Genomic DNA, 21,411 nt, shown 5'->3' with positions numbered 1-21,411 from the left:
GCAAAGGAAATTATTTAGTCAAAATCTCACAAGTTGTTCCAAAACAGACAAGTCCTCCAGTGAAACCAACAAATCCTCCAATGACACCACATTATTTGCACCAAGCATGAGAGCAGGCACGTTGCACCTTTGCTCCCCAAACAGGACCAGAAGCCAAACAACAACAAGAAGAATGAATGAATAAGGATGAGGAAATTAAAATGAATAAGGATCGAGAACGAAGAATGAAAAAATAATAAAGAAAAGCAATGAGTAGAAGAAGAGCAAGAAGGGGAAAAAAAGCACGGCAGGATCAATATAAAAACAGGACTATAATTTATCAAATTCTACTTATGCCAACACATCGATTGCAAATGCATTACAGCAGCAGCTTTGGTGCAATTCAAGCAAATGATAAATTAACCCAAATCCAAAGACTGAATCAATGAAGTAAGTGACTACAGCCAGAATTATGACTGTAGTAAAGGTCGGATTAATAAAGAACAAACATTATGACAAAGACTAGCAAACCGCATGTGGTGACGACGGTTACAAGCTCAAAATGATGAGAAGAATAACCCTTGCACAGCATTATCCAAGCCGGGATGCCCAGATTGAATATTAATAGGATCGATTTTTCAATCTTTAATAGTGCTAGTGTCATCAACAAAGTAGCGCTATAGCTGTGCTAAAGCAGCACATGCTGGGACTTGTGATAAACTGACAAGCTGAAGTTACCAGATGATGTCATGCCACACCGATGCAATCCATGGTCCATGAAACGAAGGCATGAACACACCCCGCACGACATCCTTTTTACAACATAATTCTACAGTACAAGTCAGGAGACAACGATGGTTCACGAGTGAGCGGTACTCAATGACGAAGGATGGACTATAACCGAAACAGGCCTGGACTGGAGGGTCGGGGGCCCACGTGGCAGGTGTCAGCCCCCGACATGCGGTGTACATGCCTATTTACAAAGGGCCCCAATGTGCTGCGTGCGCAGGCCTTTCAGAGCTAGCTGTACGTAATTGTGTGTGGTGCTGGCCCGGAAATGTCAAAACGAAGGTTACTGACCTTGAAATGAGATAGAAAATAATGTATAATCAATTAGGTTAGTTAGCTACACAATACCGAAAATTCGGTTTGATTCCGACAACTTTGAAAATTTGACCTTTGTGACCTTCAAAGGTCAAAGGTCGAACATTCTGAAATTTGTTGGAAAACTTGTATTTCATGATGTATGTGATAATATAAGATCATGTACGACATTTCACCCTACCAGGAAGCGAACAATGTAATAAAACCATCAAAAATCGACTTTTCTAAATTTGTGACCTTGTGACCTTGACCTTGGGGCGAAAATGAAAAATCGAGCTCCGTGGGGCTAGACACATGACATTGGCCTAACCAAATACCGAAACCCCTGTCAGATTCCACCAACTCCCTCGGAGAAGATGTAGCTTGAACTCGATTACCCCCTAAAAAGACATCTTTTTTGGGCGTGGCTCCTCCCACAATGGGCGCAATACGCCCACTCTAGGCAGGACACAACTAGATCATGATATCAACCTCTCACCCAGGTTTCATCAAGATCGGATGATATCATCGGGTAGCTATGCTGCGGACAGACAGACAGATAGACAGACACACAGACAGACACACACACACACACCCATGATGAATATAGTGGTCACTCTGTTTGATAACTCGTGAACCAATTACCTATTACCTATTTTACAACATAATGCAACTATTCTCTTAACTCAGCCTGGGAATTTTTCCACAGAAACCTGCTCTCCCTAATTGCACATATTCATCCAATCTCGTGTTCAGTTGTCATACTCATGGTACCGCCAATGGTACACTGAATCCTGTGAAGAGGCGGTTGCCTTGAAACAACTGACCTTCTCATACTGGAAGGCAAATCCTATTGAAGGCAACCTCAGATCATTCCACAAAGCTCACAACAAGTGCATGTCCACTCACACTCACAGGACATCCAGAAAACAATATCTGTCTAACTTCAAGATTGAACTTTCAAACTTGTCTCTCTTCTATAAAACCTGGTAGTGCATTGCTAAGTCTGTCTCTGGTGTAAGCTCCACTTCCATCCCTTCCCTCTCTTGAAATGGCAACGAACAATGCTGTTTTCATTGTACCATGTGCAAGCAATGGTTTGACCATTGCAATTCCAAACAACCACGGCGCATTAACACAATTACTTTTATTAAAAAACCCGCAGTGCAAACATACCAAAATCGGAAAACAAAAACATTCAATGAAACCCTCCGTGATGTATATCACATCGAAACACAATAAGGTAAGAATGCAAATGTTTTCTGTAAACAATGAAACACAGATACAAAACGGTTTAAATTAATGGCATACCAAGCTTACAATGGGGAAAGAGTTCAAAACAAACATCACTTATCCAATAGTAAACATTGCTGGGTAAAATTGCTGGGTCGCAGCAAGATCACAGATGATGTAACAGCTCAGTCAACAGAACAACAACAAAGCATTACAAGAAACACGAAATAAAAGGAAAACTGTGCTATACGGTTAGTGCAACTTATTTTTCAACGGTGGGGCTTCCGAGTCGACGTCATAAAAAGCCAGTTGAAGATAACATAATAAAATAATTATTCTATATTTATGAAAGTGGTGCCAGTGTTGAGTGTCGCAATAAAAATGCTGGCAAAATACAGCCCTCAACCTGGTTACACTTTTGTGAATCGAGACGTTATGTTCCCAGATGAACAAGCATTCTGAGTATTGCGCTGCAATACATGTCCCCTGCCGGCAGTCTGTCGTCCGGAAAACTGTTGGGGAAATTACTAAGGGTTATTTACCCACAGGTTCTGAATCGATCCCAATCGATAATTACCTCAGGACGGGCTCACCTGTGATTCGCACTCGTGACTTCGATTTATACACCTCACAGACATGTCAGCAGAAGCACGAGAAAATAAGTTGTTGATAAAGAACCTTTCGAGTCGCTAAATATCAGAAATTTATTCTATTTTCCGGTTCACGATCAATGATCGATGTGTATACATATGTTGCTCGGCTTGGCTCCGCCCCTCCGGAAAGCGCGTGCTGTGTCACGCTTTGGACGTTCGCGAGACGAGGCTGAGGGCGCGCGGTGCGGCTTGAGGAGAACTCTAGAATAAATAAACAAAGTGCCATAACTTTGTCAAAAATGATGGAAACGTCGTGAAGTTCGAACTTGATCTGTAACTTATCATGAGGAAACCATGTACCAAGTTTGAAATCATTAGCATTAAGAGTTTAGAAGAAAAGTACGGAAAGCTGTTCTTTGCATGACGGACTGACGAACTGATGGACTGACAGACGGAGGGACGGCGTGCAAACCTATAGTCCCCTCCGGTGTGCACCGGTAGAGGACTAACAAACATTATGAGTATTGCGCTGCAATACATGTCCCCTACCGGCAGTCTGTCGTCCGGAAAACTGTTGGGGGAATTACCAAAGTTCAAAGTGCCATAACTTTGTCAAAAATGATCGAAACGTCGTGAAGTTCGAACTTGATCTGTATCTTATCATGAGGAAACCATGTACCAAGTTTGAAATCATTAGCATTCAGAGTCTAGAAAAAAAAGTCCGGAAAACTGTTCTTTGCGTGACGAACAGACAGACTGACAGACTGACGGACGGACAGACGGAGGGACGGAGTGCAAACCTATAGTCCCCTCCGGTGTACACCGGTAGGGGACTAATAACACAATTGCTTGATGTACAGCAGAAAAATGAACGTGCACTGGTAAGAATCCTGGGAAATCTGCAAACAAATCACGAAAAGTGACCTCACTTAATGCATTGTAAATCAAGGCGCTTAGAATCAGATTTTAAAATTCCTGAAACATTTGTTCTTTTATTATCAGAACCAGATAGCTCTACCAAATCCAGAACTTTATTTATGAGAAATATTGGCCGACAAAACAAGCCTTGACAACTGGTTGTTGGGCAAGGCTCGTTTGATAAATGAGTCCTTCTTAAAATCAAGAAGCCACTTCACCTTTTTCTCACGTTGGTGAGCACAGTTCTCTCAATATTTAGTTGAGAAAACTTGTACTAATTTTTTTCCACTGAAACAGATAGACTGTAGTCTTTATTATTTTATGTTTTTATTTTAGGTTATGTTTTTACCCCTGTCCGTCTGTCCGTCTGGCTGTGAACAGAATATCTCAAAGTTGTGTATGGATTTACATTTCAGATGAAATTTGGTGGACAGGTTGGGTGTGTGACAAGGAATAAATGATTCGATTTGCTGAACATCCTATTCCAGATACTAAATATATTTCAAGTGATTCTTCACCATTGGGTGATAGGGCTAAAAACGATGTACAGTATAACACGATATATCAAAAATTTATGTACGGATTCGGACAAAACTTGGTGGACAGATTGGGTGTGGCAAGAACAAGCCGATTCGATTTTGGTTCAGGTCCGAATCCAGATCCGGCCTATCAGTTGTATACGAAACATAAACTGTTCAGCTTGGCGGAGGTATGTGCTCTACCGAGTGCTGTTCTAGCAATAGACTAGTTTTACATTGCAATATATAATACGACCTTCTAAAGAACTCTGGTAATAAGCCAGACCACAAATTTAAAAGGGATATCTGAGAGGATAGCCTTGAGATATGCACATACCTCTGAGAAATGAAGCTTTGGTTCACATTTCCACCCAGCTTTAAACTGTCACCCTGGTACTTCACAGGCAAGGCAACGCATCAGCATGCACAGTCCCTTGGATGGACGTTTAGCGGTCGTCCCATCTGCTAGCATTAATTGGTGGACGTTAAAGATCCCATAGTGTTCCTCCCGAAGAGTAGGCGAACGGTCACGGCCATCAACCCAAACAAGTTACAAAAATTCCTACCTGGACTGCAGGTAGAAAGTGGTCTGGTGTGTTTGGAGGTTCCTTGACACCAGATTACACTACTTGCTATCTCAGTGTAGTTGATGTCTGGGTAGCAGCTTCTGGAATATAAATAAATTGACCAGGTAGTTAGCATGTTTGATATGAATGACATTCTTTGGTGTATGAAAGACAAACAACTCCACTGCTATGCAATCATTCTCTCTGGAAACTGAGTGGGCACAAGTTCTGTCAAATGCACAAAGGTTACACTTACCTATGAACTAGCAAACCAGAAGTACTTTACTGACGCCTGGTTCTGCTTTCTTTACATATTAGATGTGATTGGTCGTTTCACCCTTTCTTATTGGTACTATTCGTGTAAAATATTGTTTTGAAATTCATCATCCGCTTGTACCGCCCAAACGCTATCTATTTACTATCCGAAGAAGAAACTGTGCAATAAGCATAGAAGTTTCTGTTTTGATTCTCCAATGCAAATTAGCCAGTTCACAAAGCTGAAACATTGTGACAGATATTTCTTGCCACTTGCCAGTTACTCCACATCAATATGTTGTCCTTTTTTGTTGCCTCTTTTGTGTCTACCTCTCCCTTTATCTGTTATATTCAGGCTTCCAATTTGAAATGATTTCCCTTCAGCTAATGATGCACACAGATAAAGTCTCACAAATTATATCACCATAAAATTTTATGGTCATTTTATGTTTTAAAAAAATTGTCACCTGTTTTCTTTCTATCCGGAGGAGTTGATTAAGCTTTTTTTTTTTCCAGATTTGTCTGAATCCTGACAAACCACTACATTAATAAGGCAATTGTACAGTCACGTGAAAAAGTAAGTACACCCCATGTAAAGTTTTGACTTTTTCAACATATTTCAACAGACAGCTATTTGATCTTCATTTCAACAATATTGATAGATAAAGGTGATATAATATAACAAATATCATGAATCATTTACATTTTGTAGTCCATTGTATGGACTACAAAATGAATGAATGAATGAATGAATGAATGATCGTTTTAAGGCCATTTCCCCCGCTAGAGCAGGGTAGCCTTGCGGGCACCATGACAATCATGGTTCCCTGTTTGAGGCAATGTTTTTATTGTATTGTTGTATAATTTAAATAAACAAAAATGCAAATTTCGCATGTGGAAAAAGTAAGTACACCCCCACATTTATCACTACTTCAAATATCTAAAATTAGAATCAGGTGCACCAGCTCAGGTGCAAATGATTAGAACATCGTTTAGTACATGGGCTTATGTATATTTGTGGACCGTTTTGCTAGATTCTTGGCAACTAGGCTTAAATCACTCTAAATAGCATATAAAATAAAAAAATTGCTGTTGCCAAATTTTCACGACATCTTCATGGCGGCCATCTTGGATTTCAAGATGGCCACCATTTCGGACCTATTTTGCCTTATATCTCATTTATTAATCAAGGTATCAGCACAAGAATAGTGTCCTTACCCACATTTTCGGGGTCAAGGAAGACAATGGTAATAATCAAATTTCAGCTGGATGGCCAACATCTTTATAATTTCAAGATGGCCACCATTTTTTAATCTAGTTTTGCCCAAACTCCAGGTCAAAGCCATACTTTAAAAGGTTTTCATGTATATCAGGTTTAAATATAATGTCCTGGTATTGAATCTATTTACTTTTACTCACAGGTACTTACATTTTTAGATAATGGTTAGGATTGGATTGGGAGGGGGTGGATAGGAGGTGGGGGGACAGGGGAGTTCTTCTGCCAGATCCACACCCAAATATTATCTAAAGAATCAAGCTACCGTACATCTAGTTTTAGTCAAATATTATTCCTGAAACTGTGTTGGATGACTTTTTAACAATCTTTATTCTTTTCAGATGTGCAGCAGACGACCTTGAGAAGTTGCATTCTTGGATAACTGTGGAGGAAGAACGACTGCCGGCATCATGACCACGCCAGAGGAACCTGCTGCTAAAAAGAAGCCCATTGACTTCAGTCTTTGTTTGCTATGCCAAGGGAAGAAATACATAAAAAGGAAAGTGCTTGAGCCTTTAAGCACACCACAGCATTTTTGCGAAATCTCACCAAACGAGATACATACAGGAATCCGACATATGTGGCCATAAATCAAAGACTGCAAGGCTTATCCGCTGGTGATCTGATGTCAAGAAAAGCATTATGGCATCGGAGCTGTTACGGTATGCTGACACATATACAGCATATTGAACGTGATAAAGGACGATATGAACAAGCCACAAGTCAAATGGACACTCGTGTTCTGACCGGAGGTAAGAAACGAGGAAGACCATCAACAACTCCTATTCCAGAGGAAGCCTCCTGTTCAGCACCAGCAGCAAGGCAGACACGGTCGACAGTACCATCATTCTGCCGGAATATGTGCTTTTTCTGTCAGACTGTGAAACAGGACAAAAAGACCGGGACAGAAGAGATACGCTGTGAGTGTAGAAGCAAAGATATTGGTAGGTCAGTTAAACAGATTGTGGAAAACAGTGACAACAGTGTCTGGAAACTCAACCTTGCGGACTTTCTCGTTGAGGGAGATTTTCTTGCAAGGGACATAACCTACCATAAGAGCTGTTTGACCTCCAACTGGAGTCGCTACGTGCAAATGCCACAGCACAAAAATTGTGCAGGTGACCAAAGTGGTGATGGGGACTTAGGACAGAGAGAGAGATTTGTATCAGCTGAAATTGAGTTCTTCACTGAATTACAGGATTGCATCCGACATATGGGACAGTTTGTCTCAACACCTGAGGCTGATGAGGTCTACAGCAACATGATGTGGGACTATGGTATTCAGAATCACAGCATCACCAGGGGCAGGCTGTTACAGAAGATCCGTGAGAACATTTGTTGTGATATTACCTATGGTCAAGGCCAAAAACCTTCTGTCATTCATGGCAAAAAGGCAAGAAGGACAGCAATAGATGCTGCAATTGAGGTGATTCCTAAAGCTGTGGAGGAAGGAACTCTTAATGCAGAGAAATTCGGACAGGAGGCTTACAGTGCATTTGTAGAAAAGAGAATAAAGGGAAACCAAAACCTGTGGTCGACAATGACCAAATTGAAATTGCCATCTTGGAATTCGGTTGGCAAAGACCTGTTGGTGAAAACTGGTAGTGAGGTAGTGGCACTGAAAGTGACGACATCCCTGTTTGCTCGACTACTCGTCATTGCAAGGTCATCGAGGGAAGCAGTGGATCTAGAGGAAGTGGTAGGGGCACATGAACTGTCCAATACCAATAGAACTCTTCTCCAGCCAAATGGAATGGTCCACCCCACCACCGACAAGAGCAAGATCATATCACTCCTGGAGGGTCTTGTGAAATCCAGTGATGACACAAACTCAAGTGACCATGCTGAAGAACTTGCAGAACACCCTGAGAATGTGCAAGAAAGACCCAGGACATGCTTAATTGTTGATGGAATGGCGCTATTGCAAGAATTAATGAGTATCAAGAAATTTCAGAACTGCAAGGAGCTAGGCACAGCATATGTACAGCTAGCCGAATGCAGAGGACGTGCTTATGAGCAGCTTCGGGTTGTGTTTGACAATTACACAATTGATGCATCATTGAAGGAAGGAACAAGGGAACGTCGTAGAGGCAAGACCAAGGCAGTGAAAAACTATATTGTTGATGAGCAAACCAAAATCAAGGACACCAAGTCATTCCTTGCTAGTAATGTCACAAAGGATTCACTGACACTCTTCCTGGCAAATAGATTGATCAACAGTAGATCCTCCATGCAGATTGTAACGGTGACAAGGAGAAGTGTCCAGAGCAATTTTGAATGTGAAATTGCTAAAGAGGTCAGTAGCCAGGAGGAAGCTGACACACATGATTTTGCATGCAGTGCAACTTGTGAAAACAGGATTCATTGTGAGTATCTATTCCCCAGACACAGATGTGTTGTTACTTGCTCTACGTCGAAGTGATGACCTAGGAAGTGATGCTGCAGTTATCATGGGCACTGGAAAAAACCGTCGGAAAAACTTACTAAGGCCAATTTATGAACAGCTTGGTGCTCAGAGGGCAAAAGCGCTTGTTAATTGGCATGCTCTCGCCGGCTGTGACACCATTGGCCACATTCAGGGCAAGAGTAAAACAACTTGCTTCAAGGCATTCACTGAAAGTAGTCAAACAGTAGTGTCAGCAATTGCTCAGCTTGGAGAGGGTGATAAACCATCTGATGCTGTCCTAGAAGGATGTGAAGAGTATTTCTGTCGCCTCTTCTGTCCGAAAGGTGTCACAATAAGAAGTGCTGCTGAACTACGATGGCACCTATTCCGCCAGCTGAAGGCTGATCAGGGAGTCGAGAAACTAACACCAACTGCTGGTGCCTGGAAAGAGCATGTCCAGCATGCTCATTTGCAAGCACACACGTGGGCACAAGATCTAACTCTAAATCCAACTGTGATCGACCCAAACACCTTGGGATGGGAAACTGTTGGAGGCGAATTGAGACCAGTCCTGACGCAGGTTGCAATTGCTCCAGCCTCAATTCTCCAACTTGTTCGCTGTGGCTGTGGACGAGCTGCAAAGAGTCCTAGCAAATTGTGTTCATGCAGGTGTTCATGCAAAGCTAGGAATGTAGTCTGTACCGAATTGTGTAACTGTGATGCTGATTTGGAGAAATGCTGCAACACTGATGCCCAGCCTATTGGGAATGACATTGTGTTTGATCAGTAGAGAGCCCGTCGTTTGGATTTTTGATAGGAGTTGTTTGATGAAACAAACTGATTAACAAACTGTAGCATTGCTTTCAGAAAAGGCTTAAGTCTATGATGGTTGCTAGCCACCACAACTAGTCTTCATCAATTGTCTCAGACTAAGACACTAGGCTATGTTTGCTCATACTTTGATTAAAAATGGCGGCCATCTTGAAATTATAAAGATGTTGGCCATCCAGCTGAAATTTGATTATCACCATTGTCTTCCTTGACCCCGAAAATGTGGGTAAGGACACTATTCTTGTGCTGATACCTTGACTAATAAGTGAGATATAAGGCAAAATAGGTCCGAACTGGTGGCCATCTTGAAATCCAAGATGGCCGCCATGAAGATGTCGTGAAAATTTGGCAACAGCAATTTTTTTTTTTTATATGCTATTTAGAGTGATTTAAGCCTAGTTGCCAAGAATCTAGCAAAACGGTCCACAAACTTTGGTTTCCCAACATAAGCCAAAGTGTACTAGTTAGAGAGGATCTTGGAGGAACCTGTCTTATTTAAACCTCAGACATTTAGTTTGGTTTGCTCTTTGTTGTTGAAGTGTGCGGCGTCACCATGCCTAGATCAAAAGAGCTCTCTGAGGCCTTCAGAAAGAAGGTTATATATGCCTACGAGTCTGGGAAGGGATTTAAAAAGATCTCCAAACAATTTGAAATCGATCATTCGACAGTCCGGAAGATCATCTACAAGTGGAGAAGATCCCAAACAACTGCCAACTTGTTCAGGCCAGGCCGCTCCAGCGAGTTCAGCCCGAGAGCAGTCCGCAAGATGCTGAAAGAAGTCTCTAAGAACCCCCAGAATGTCATCACTGGACCTACAGGTAGCTCTTGCCACTGTTGACGTCAAAGTGCACGAGTCTACCATTAGAAAGAGGCTGCACAAATTTGATCTACATGGGAGGTGTGCCAGGAGGAAACCTTTGCTGTCCAGAAAGAACATCAGGGCAAGACTAAAGTTTGCCAATGAACACCTACCTAGGCAAAGACCAGCACTTGTGGAACAATGTGCTCTGAACAGATGAGTCAAAGGTAGAGCTATTTGGCCACAGTACCAGAAGACATGTTTGACGAAACCTAAAGACAGCATTTGACCACAAGAACCTGATACCAACTGTAAAGCCTGGTGGTGGAAATATTATGGTTTGGGGCAGCTTTGCTGCATCAGGGCCTGGGCAGCTCACCATCATAGAATCCACTATGAATTCTTAATTGTACCAGAGGGTGCTTGAGGATAATGTGAGGCCATCTGTCGGCAAGTTGAAGCTCAACCGAAGGTGGAACTTGCAACATGACAATGACCCTAAACATACCAGTAAATCCACCAAGGAATGGCTGAAAAGAAAGAAATGGAGGGTTCTGGAATGGCCAAGTCAAAGCCCGGATCTAAATCCCATCGAGATGTTGTGGGGGGATTTGAAAAGAGCTGTGCATGCAAGAAACCCCTCACACATCGCACAGCTGAAAGAATTCTGCATGGAGGAATGGGCAAAAATTTCTCCCAGTCGATGTCAGAGACTGGTAGACAGTTATAAGTGCACATCGGATTTTTATGTGAAAAAACAAAAAATATTTTTTCACATAAAACGGCTTTTTTGCGCGCAAAAAAATTATTTTGCTATTTTCGGAGAAAAAAACAATTTCGCCCTTCTTCGGGAAAAATAAAATAAAATGCCCTTTTTGGTCGAAAATGTCTGGCAACGCTAAAAAAAATTAGGGAATTTTTCGAAATTTTTAACTGCGATCGAAATTTTTAACTGCGATCGATCTCAAAAAAAAATGTTGCGTCCACTTGCGTGCGTTGCGTCCCCAGCATGTACAGCAGTGAGGCAGTGTACTACAGTGAGAGAGTGTACACAAAGTGTGAACAAGTCTCCTATCAAGATGAGTGCTGCTCTTCGTGACAAGTGGCTGAAGGAATTCAACGCTGGCGGTGATGGGGCCACCTTCAAGTACGTGTCGAGTGACACGGCTTTCTGTCGAACTTGTGAAAAGACTTTCCGGGTGAAACAGAAGTCTGAGCTAGCCCAACATGTCCGAGGAGACTGCCACAAGAGCAACTTGGCCTTGAAGAAAAAGAGGACGGTCACGCAAGCTACCATGGAGGACTTTGGTGGCGGAAAGAGGCACAAGTGCGACGTCGTGGCTCAGGAGCTGTGCCAGGCCATGCTGGCCACTGGCATCCCATGGTCGAAATTGGAAAACCCTGCCCTCCGGTCGTTCCTGGAGAAGCACATCACTCTCCAGATCCCCGATGAAAGCTGGATTCGAAAGCACTACCTTGACAAGTGCTACGACGAGGCCTTGGCGGGGATCCGTGCCGACCTCGGACAGCAGCCCATCTGGCTGTCCGTCGACGAGACGACCGATTCGGCAGGTCGATATGTGGCCAACATCATCGTGGGACGCTTGTCCAAGGAGGGGTACTTTCGTCCCCACCTCGTCCAGTGCATGTTTCTGGAGAAGCCCAACTCCGGGGAGATCGTGCGCGCAGTCAATGACACGCTGCGCTATCTTTGGCCTGATTTCAAGCCGGAGTGCCTCAAGGTCCTCGTCAGCAACGCCGCGGCCTATATGATCAAGGCCGGCCATGCCCTGAAGGAACTCTTCCCGGACTTGCTGCATGTGACTTGCGTTGCCCACGTGCTCCACCGTGTCTGCGAGACAGTCCGGGAAATGTTCAAGGACGTCAACGACCTGATTGCCACGACGAAGAAGGTGTTCGTCAAAGCCCCGTCACGTGCTGTCCTTTGGAAGGAGCAGCAGCCCAATCTTTCTCTCCCCCCGGAGCCCATTCTGACTCGGTGGGGGACGTGGATCGACGCCATGGTGTTTTACGCCGAGCACTTCGAGGCCGTCAAGGACATTGTGGACCAGCTGAACGATGACGACGCGATGGCAATCCGGAGTGCCAAGGACCTGTTCGGAAAGGCGGACATCAAGCTCAGTTTGGTCTTTTTAAATGCCCACATGTCGTTCATCCCGAAGATCCTTAAGCAGCTGGAGGAGGCCGGCATGGAGCTGGCCAAGGCTTTCCAGCTCCTTGATCAGGCCAAGGAGGAGCTCGAAAAGATCCGAGGCTGCCGTAAGGAGATCCTGCTCACCAAGTTCAAGGCGGTGCTGCAGCGCAATCCCGACATTGGTGTGCTGAGGACAGTGGCTTTGATCCTGGATGGAGATCAGCACGGATCTGAGGTTGGTGTGCCGGCTGGAGTCAAGCTTGCCGACATCCCCCTCTTGAGGTACTGCCCCATCGTCAGCGTCGACGTGGAAAGGTCCTTCTCCGTCTACAGAAACGTCCTCACCGACCGCCGACACCACCTCACCAAGGAGAACATTACCAAGATAATGATTTCAAACACCTACTTTAACTGTTCCTAAAAGGGTCTTGTCAATTTCTTCTTGTCCTCTACTTATCAAACAATGCGGTTGCAATAAAGGTACCTGAACGTCATTTTTTACCTGTTTACTAGCCCAGAGTGCTTAATGTTGTGCAGGAAAAAGCTTACCATTTTTTGTTCTTTTTTTGACTGATTTCTGAAAAACTTGGTAATAATTAAAAAAAAAGAATAAAACGGGGGAAAAAAATATTTCGGGATTTTTTCACATAAAAAAAAAAAGATTCCGCTTTTCAAAACATAAAAGGCCTATTTTCTTAACATAAAAATCCGTAGTCTAGTTATAAGAAACGCCGACTTGAGGTTGTTTCTGCCAAAGGGGGCAACACCACCTATTAGAGCCAAGGGTGTACTTACTTTTTCCACATGCAAAATTTCCATTTATGTTTATTTAAATTATACAATGGACAACGAAATGTAAATGTTTCATGATCTTTGTTATATTATATCACCTTTATCTATGAATATTGTTGAAATGAAGATCAAATAACTGTATGTTGAAATATGTTGAAAAAGTCAAAAACTTTACTTTTTCACGTGACTATGTATGGATGGATGTATGGATGGATGTATGCATGTACAATATGTACATCTAAAATCATAGAAAAAAAAAAAACAGGGCTGGCCCAAACTCCAGCCAATTCTGCATATGGGTTGGTAGTACCCAGGGTTAGGTCGTGGGTTCACCCCCTCCCCACCCCCCCCCCCCCCCCGCCTCTTCAAGGGGGAAGGAGGTGGGAGACAACAATTTCCTCCAGTACACGAGCGACAGTGCAAGTGGTTTACAGCCCCCTGCTGTAGGCAGTGGGGATTATTGGCAATGGCACAAGATACATTTGCCCCACCTCTCCCACTAACCCCCACACCAAGGCTACTCCCAAGGGGAGAAAGTTGTCCAAGTCAAAGAAATTTGACATGAGAATTCCATTCCCCACCTATGAGATCTCAAAAATATAGAAAAAAAAAACAAAACAAAAGCGTGAGCTTCACGTGTAATCCAGAGACTTGACATCATTGCACCAAGCACCGCACTTGGCTTTTTGAAGCTTCCTTTGTGCATATTTATGAAAGCATATCAATCAATGACAGGTAACATGCTCATATCAAATAAAATAAAACATACAGCAGCTTGTACATCTTAAACTGATGGGACAGAGGACACATTACTTATACGTATAGAAAAAGGGAATGCAAGAAAAACAAGACAATCAATAAATGTAGGAGGCCAACATTGAAGGAAAGGGATTCAAAGAGGTGCACACAGATTCAATTCAAAGAGGTTCGAGGTCTACATGGCAAGACTATCGATTGGCAAAAATGCTGCTCAATGCTCCTAGCAATGAGCCTGATCAATATCAGAATTACATAAAAACAAAGCTTGCATGTCTGAAAAATTCGTTTTAAGGTACCTTGCACAAATAACTAAATGATCCGACTCATAATTCATAGTGGCAATTGAGAAATAGGCTCATTGATAGTAACCAGCTTGCATTCGCTTGTTACCAAGTAAACAGGAATACTTGCTGAGCATCACCGATGCCTCGATAGCTAAAGAGAATACGACAGAACATGTGAAGCTCAAGGGAAGCTGGAAAGGTGCAAAAAGCAGTTGAATTGAAACAAAAAAAGGTCACACAGATACAAGTCTCCGAAACCAAGAATTTCCCAGCCAATTTAACCAATGTTCACTCATTCACCGCACGTGGGGAGAAGGTCTGTACCTGCACCACAACCAGAAAGGCAGGTTTTCTGATGGCTATTCTTCAATTCCCACATTCACTTCTGCTCAAGTTTGTGTAACCTCACACGACACTCCAAAAGTGCAAAAATTATGCTGGTGTCGAGATAATTGTTAATTGGCCTGTCAATAAATTTACCAGCCAATGGCATTTCTCCCAAAAGACAAAGAGGCAAGTGTGACGTCATCCATAGCAGCATCAACCAAAAGCAGTCATCCAAAGAAGGATTCATTGAAAAACAAAAAGGCAGCAAGAAAAACTTTCCGTTACATATTCCTGCAACTTAACTACAGATTTCTCATCATAATTGGCACTGCACAGGATCTTCTTCTTTAACGGTTGGCAGTTGGGAGTTTTTGGCACAAGTCTTTCATGAACCGGCTGCCCAGGCCTGACACTTGACGAAGTAGTTAGGGCAGGAATTTGTAATTTGTTCAGGGTGCCAGCGATAGCTCACCTACTTTTGGTGAAGGACGTGGTGGGATATTTAACATCCACCAACTAATGCTGGCAGACTGGACATCCAGTTTAACGTCCATCCGATGGACAGCACCACAATAATGAATTCCTGTAAAACGCCGGGATAACAGTTTATAGCTGGGCCATGATTCAAACCCAGTCAAAGGCGAGTTTGCATTCCTCCAGGCCATCCTGCCAGCCCATTGCACAGAATTCTGCTTTGAAATCATTTTCATTTCATTTCACCAGTAATTTGCAAGCTAAGTGGTTAACTGTTGTCTTTATTTTTTCATTAAACATTGAGAGCAAACTTGTTATCCCTCCCCCCAATGCCATAATGAGCTGCACCAAGATAAGTCCCTTAAAGGGAATACCAAGTGGGATATAAAGTTTGCAAATTAAAAAAATTTGAAATTTGTAGTTAATATTGTTATGTGTGTGGGGGTAGGTAATGAAATACCTTAGTCCAGATAGAATAGTATAGATTAGCGTGCCTCGAATGTCACGAAGAAGAATAACCTTCATGTAACTAAGTGGGGAACCCGTTAGGCCAAATGTCCATGTAAGATCGTATATGTGTGTCTTTGTACGAGGGACGAAGTAGTGTTAATTAGGTAGGGCTTAAGAGTAATCCTCAGTGTGTAATTGCCCTGTGATTTGTTAGAGTGTGACGTCATCATGGAACATTTGAGCGCTGGAGCAAAAATGGACGTGTCCCGCCATTTTCATTTTCTCTCACCCCTCTCTCTCACCCCCCTCTCTCACCCCCCCCCCCCTCTCTAACCCCCACCTCTCATCTATCTATCTCTCTCTCTCTCTCTCTCTCTCTCTCTCTCTCTCGCAATTTTCCCTCTCTCTGTTCCGGCATTCGTAACGAGCGGATGCACATTTTCTCTCTCTCTCTGGTACTGGCTGCGTGGCGGACGGTCACAGCATTATTGGCTCTTTCTGGTACGCTTGTGGGAAAAGACACCTAGAGCGGTTCGGGACGGTCGGAGCTCGGTGCAGCCGAACGAGAAGGACCAAGGGAGGAGCTCTGGCCTGTTCGCTTTGCGCTGGCGGAGACCAAGGGAGGAGCTCTGGCCTGTTCGCTTTGCGCCAGCTCTGGCTGGCGAAGAACGCGACTTCACGCCAACTAGTGTTTTCCCACGCAGGGACGCAGGACCTGTGACGCCACCAAGCCATCGTTGAGACCGGAGCTAAGTGGCTACACGACATCCGACATTTATTTTTACTTTCATTTTTCCCTTGTTCGTGTCTGAGTCTGATTGGAGGATCCTCATTTATAGTCCAGCAGATAGGTGCAATATAGAGACGAATCGTGCACTTTTTGATAAAAGCATCAAACTTGGTACACATATTCAGTAGGCCATAAGAAACAAAATTAGATATAATGCCATCCCAGTTTTGGCCTGTGATTGCTATGGTGGCCATCTTTCAAAATGGCCACCACATGATACTAAAATACCACACAACTCAGCAACCATGAGGCCTAGGATCTTAAAGGCACAGACCAGAGCGAAGAGAGGGAAAGGAATTCGTCGAAGGGCTGAGCCAAAGACTGCAGTACCGAAAAATTGGCAAGAATTCTTGCGGCTCTCTGACAATAAGAAGCAACTGTTCTCATTCCTCAGCAGAGAAGTTGTCAACATTCAAACAGAGAAGCAGGTAATCAGTATGCTGAATGAGGATGTTGTTTGTCGCCAGCCAAGAAACACGGGAGGTTTAGCCCCTTGTACACATGAGGAAGCAGACAGCCGTATGATGCTTCATGTTGCTGATGCAGCGAAACAACACAACACTGTTCTCATCCGTACTGTGGACAGTGATGTAGTTGTTCTGGCAGTGGATGTATTTCAAAAGCTACAAGTGATACTGGATGCTCTATGGGTGGCGTTTGGCACAGGCAAGCATATGCGAATGGTACCAGCTCATGATATCTCAGCTGCAATTGGTCCTGAGAAGTCCATTGCACTTCCAATGTTTCACGCAATTACTGGGTGCGATACGACCTCTTGCTTTGCTGGCAGAGGAAAGAAGACTGCTTGGGATACATGGAGCATGTGCCCTGAGGTTACAATGGAGTTAATGAAGCTGATGGAAGAACCACAAATGCCAGATGTTGATGCTGCTATGGATGTTCTGGAGAGATTCGTCGTACTTCTTTATGCCCGAACAAGTTCTAAACACCATGTTTATGAGCTCAGGATCGACCTATTCACACAGAAAGGCAGAGACGTGAGCAACATTCCACCAACCAAGGGTGCTCTACTTCAGCACACCAGACGAGCAGTATACCAGGCCGGTCACATCTGGAGTCAGGTGCTTGAAGCAAAGGCTACGCCTCCACAACCAGATGGATGGGGATGGACTCGTAGTCGTGATGGAAACTGGGATGTTCTTTGGAGCAGTCTTCCTGAAGCCAGCAGAGTTTGCAGAGAACCTATTTGATGTGATTCTACCAAAGGCTGTCGAACAAACTGCAAATGCACAAAAGCAGCTCTGCCATGTGCAGCTTTGTGCGAATGTGGAGGTTCTTGCCATGATCAGTTCATGTGATATCTGGCATTTCACATTTGATGGTAAGCCATACTGACTCATGGCACATTGGTATCGACAACAACAAGTAACTCGGCTTCGTATTCGTGTTGACTAATTTTTTTATAGCACAATAAGTTTCATTTACGGTACAGGTATCTTACATTTCATCAATACAAAATAAAGCAATACAAAGACCGCCAAATGTTGTGCCTCTGTAAACTGGAAAAGGTCACTTATGTTCCAAAAGTGGGACAAGACGTGATCACTGATCACACATACTCATTATTGCCTTCTTTGAATTGTATGACCCCAAAAACCTATATATATAGGCACCAGAATTAAGATTCTATGCCTCTTGGTTGTTGAGTTATATGGTATTTTTGTATTAGACGGTGGCCATTTTGAAAAATGGCCGCCACAGCCGTCATAGGCCAAAACTGGGATGGCACTATATCTATTTTTTATTGTAATGGCCACCTGATATGTACCAAGTTTGATGCTTTTGTCAAAATGTGCACGATTCTTCCCCTTATCCGCTCTACTATTGTGAATTTTAGTTTACCGCACATTCCTTTTGCTTGCATTATTTTCATTAAAACATTCCTTGTTGACTTTAAATTTATTGTCCTGTGTGTTTATTTGTTTGTGGGTTCAGATAAACCCCCGTCACGTCCGTCCGTTCAAATAACACCTTGGGACCTCCGTTTCCCTCGTGCGCCATAAAGAGATAACTCCGCCATATTTTGGGGTATTCGCCTCGGAGTTAAAACTCGTTTTGGCCATCTGTCACCCTGAGGTCTTCACTACAGGGTAGGCGTGACAACATGTTGTTCAAACAGCTGTCTCAAATAATTTGTGCGTTTTGTCTTTAAATTGGAGGTCACGTCTTTTCGAAGCTGTTCCATGCGCTCACGCTTTCGAAGCTAAGTGATCTTTCTCAATTGTGTTTTTGTCGAGACTGTATCTATCTTTCGGTGTATGTACCTATAGCGTATCTTTTGGAAAATTTTCGGTGCTAATTTTTCGTACATGTATACACAATCGTTGGTTAATGCGTATCGAGTATTCTGCAGCCTAGTACTCGTAGGCTTAGGCTACCATACCGTCTCCGACCTTGTGGTTTTGTTTTTCTCTCAGCGATTCGACGAATCCGCTGCAATTATTTTCATTCTCTGTTTCGTCCCAGTCATTCACCCCATACCTCCTTGTTTAATATCTCTACTCAAAAAAAAAAAAACCCAAAAAAAGATTTCCTTCCCAGGTCTTATTCGTTTATTTGTTGTTCTTATTTGTTCGTTCGTTCTTCGTTCGCGATCACGTGGTTAGAAATGTATAATCTCTCCCCTGAACATCTATTTTCTCTCATATATTATAACACCCTTTTCTTCTTTTCCTACAAAAGGATGCTTTCGTCTTGCTCACCAAATCTATTCATTCCAAAAAATATATATAATACCATCTCTTACAGTTCCTCCTTTCTACATTCCCTAAACTATCCAGAACTCCACCCCTCCTTCAGTGTCCTCAAACGTATTTTTGACTCGAAGGTCTCAAACTCATTTTGCAAAAAATGTTCGTTTCCCATGAATCGTACACTTTTCAAAATCCAATCTCACCCCTCCCCTCCAAATCCTCCCCATCACCCATCCCTTTCAAATCTCCCCCCTTGTCCCTTCCCTCCCCTCCCTCCTAAACTCCCCCCACACCCCTCCCCTCCGAGACTCTCCCTCGCTCCTCCCCTCCTAGACTCCCCTCTCACCCCTCCTCCTCAAAGCATCCTCCCTGCTTCTTCCCCCTTCCAACTTTCACCTTCATCTCCCCCAACCTTCTGCCTGCTCTTCCCCCTCCTCAAATAACACCTCACTGTGCCTCACCCAATCTCCATCAAACCTTTTGTCCGCCCCATTCTTCCCTTTCTCCAAGCTATTCTGAAATCTCTGAAATCTCTGACACACCTTCAACAGCTCTCCCTACCTCTTCCTCCTCTTCCACATCTTACCCTACCCCTCCCCCCCCCTGTTCTGGACCCGATGCTCCCCTTCCTCTTCATTAACGGTATGGACCTCAAACATCCGGGGCCTCCGCTCAAACTTGATTGATCTCTCCATACAGGTTGCTTCTGACAAACCAGATGTGATCTGCTCAACAGAAACTTTCCTCCTTCATGATGTCTCTGATGCCTTGGTATCTCTCCCAGGTTACTCCCTCCTCCGGTATGATAGACCTGAGCCTCGTCCTGGAGGTGGGGTTGCTATCTTTATAAAAAACTCTCTTCCTCACTCGCCCTCCACTGCCCTCTCTCCACCTCACCCCCAGGAATACCTTTGGCTACGGCTTCCCCTTCGCTCCCACCTTTTGTTCATATGTGTGTTGTACCGTCCACCAAACAGCGATGACTCCATCTACATCTCGCTGTCTGATAATATGGACCAACTTCTATCTACCCATCCCAACTCTCTCTTCCTCATATGTGGTGATTTCAATTGTCACCATGCCAGTTGGCTGGGTGTGGGTACCTCTCTCACCAGCCATGGCTCTTCAGCAAAGGACTTCTGCGACTCACTGGGACTGACACAATCTGTCAATTTCCCGACCCGGATCTCATTCAACGGAGCATCTTCTCTTCTGGATTTGGTTATGACAAACTTCCCTAAAAATGTCTGCTGCTCTTCTTCTGCTACAATCGGCTCATCTGATCATGTGCTTGTCAAAGTGGACATCTCTCTGACCATTCTCAGAGAGCCTCCTCAGCGTCGACGAGTCTGGCATTTCACTCAGGCCAACTGGCACGGTCTTCAAGCAGCCATCAATCATCTGGACTGGTCTCCCATCTCTACCGCCTCTGACATCAACTCATCCTGGGAATTCTTTCAAAGTAAATTGCTCTCTCTCATGCACAGATTTATCCCATCTCGTCTTCAGTTGTCATACCCTTCCTCCCGTCCATGGTACACGGAATCTTATGGTGAGGCTGTTGCCCTGAAACAACTTGCTTTCGTCTCCTGGAAAGCAAATCCAATGGAAGGAAATCTCATTTCCTTTCACAAAGCCCGAAACAAGTGTGTGTCCACCCTCAGGAGAGCCAGGAAACAATATCTCACCGTTCTCAAGACCGAACTCTCTTATCTGTCTCCCTCTTCCAAATCCTGGTGGCGTCTGGTCAAATCTGTTTCTGGAGTTTGTTCCTCCTCCATCCCCTCCCTCACCTCAAACGGCTTAACGGCTGACTCCGCACGTGAAAAAGCTGAATGCCTCAACTCTGCGTTTGCCTCTAAATCTTGTGTCCCAAACCCATGCCTCTCTGTACCCACCATACCCAGTCGTACCCAGCTGCTCCTGGACTCTGTGTCCTTTCCTCCTGACAAGGTGGAAAAGTTTCTGTCAACCCTCGACTCTGATTCTGCAACTGGTCCTGACGGCATCAGCCCACGGGTCCTAAAATCATGTTCTTCCGCTCTTTCACTCCCTCTTTCTGTTCTCTTCACCCTCTCTTTTGCTCAAGGTCATCTGCCATCTGCTTGGAAATCAGCCAACATCACCGCTTTGCACAAAAAAGGTGCAAAAACAGATCCCAGCAACTACAGACCAATCAGCCTTCTCCCAATTATCAGCAAAGTCATGGAATCCATCATTGCTTCAGAT

The 21,411-nt window shown here is 43.9% G+C and overlaps 1 protein-coding gene across 5 annotated transcripts in view; it reads right to left on the bottom strand.

Annotated features, from left to right (window-relative positions):
• FUT8 (fucosyltransferase 8) overlaps nt 1-21,411 on the bottom strand; it is a 201,369-nt gene that overhangs the window by 133,743 nt on the left and 46,215 nt on the right. For 3 of the 5 annotated variants that reach the window (XR_010986755.2, XM_068133799.2, XM_068133841.2), the window contains exon 2: nt 4,891-4,991. The exons of the other annotated variants lie outside the window; for them this stretch is intronic. The gene's annotated coding sequence lies outside the window, so the exon portion shown is untranslated. The remainder of the gene's footprint in view (nt 1-4,890; nt 4,992-21,411) is intronic. 5 annotated transcript variants of the gene reach the window in all.

This window comes from Myxine glutinosa, chromosome 1 (assembly GCF_964187855.1).
Source record: "Myxine glutinosa chromosome 1, kmMyxGlut1.1, whole genome shotgun sequence".
Lineage (NCBI taxonomy): Eukaryota > Metazoa > Chordata > Myxini > Myxiniformes > Myxinidae > Myxine > Myxine glutinosa.
This window is presented reverse-complemented; position numbering and strand designations above follow the sequence as displayed.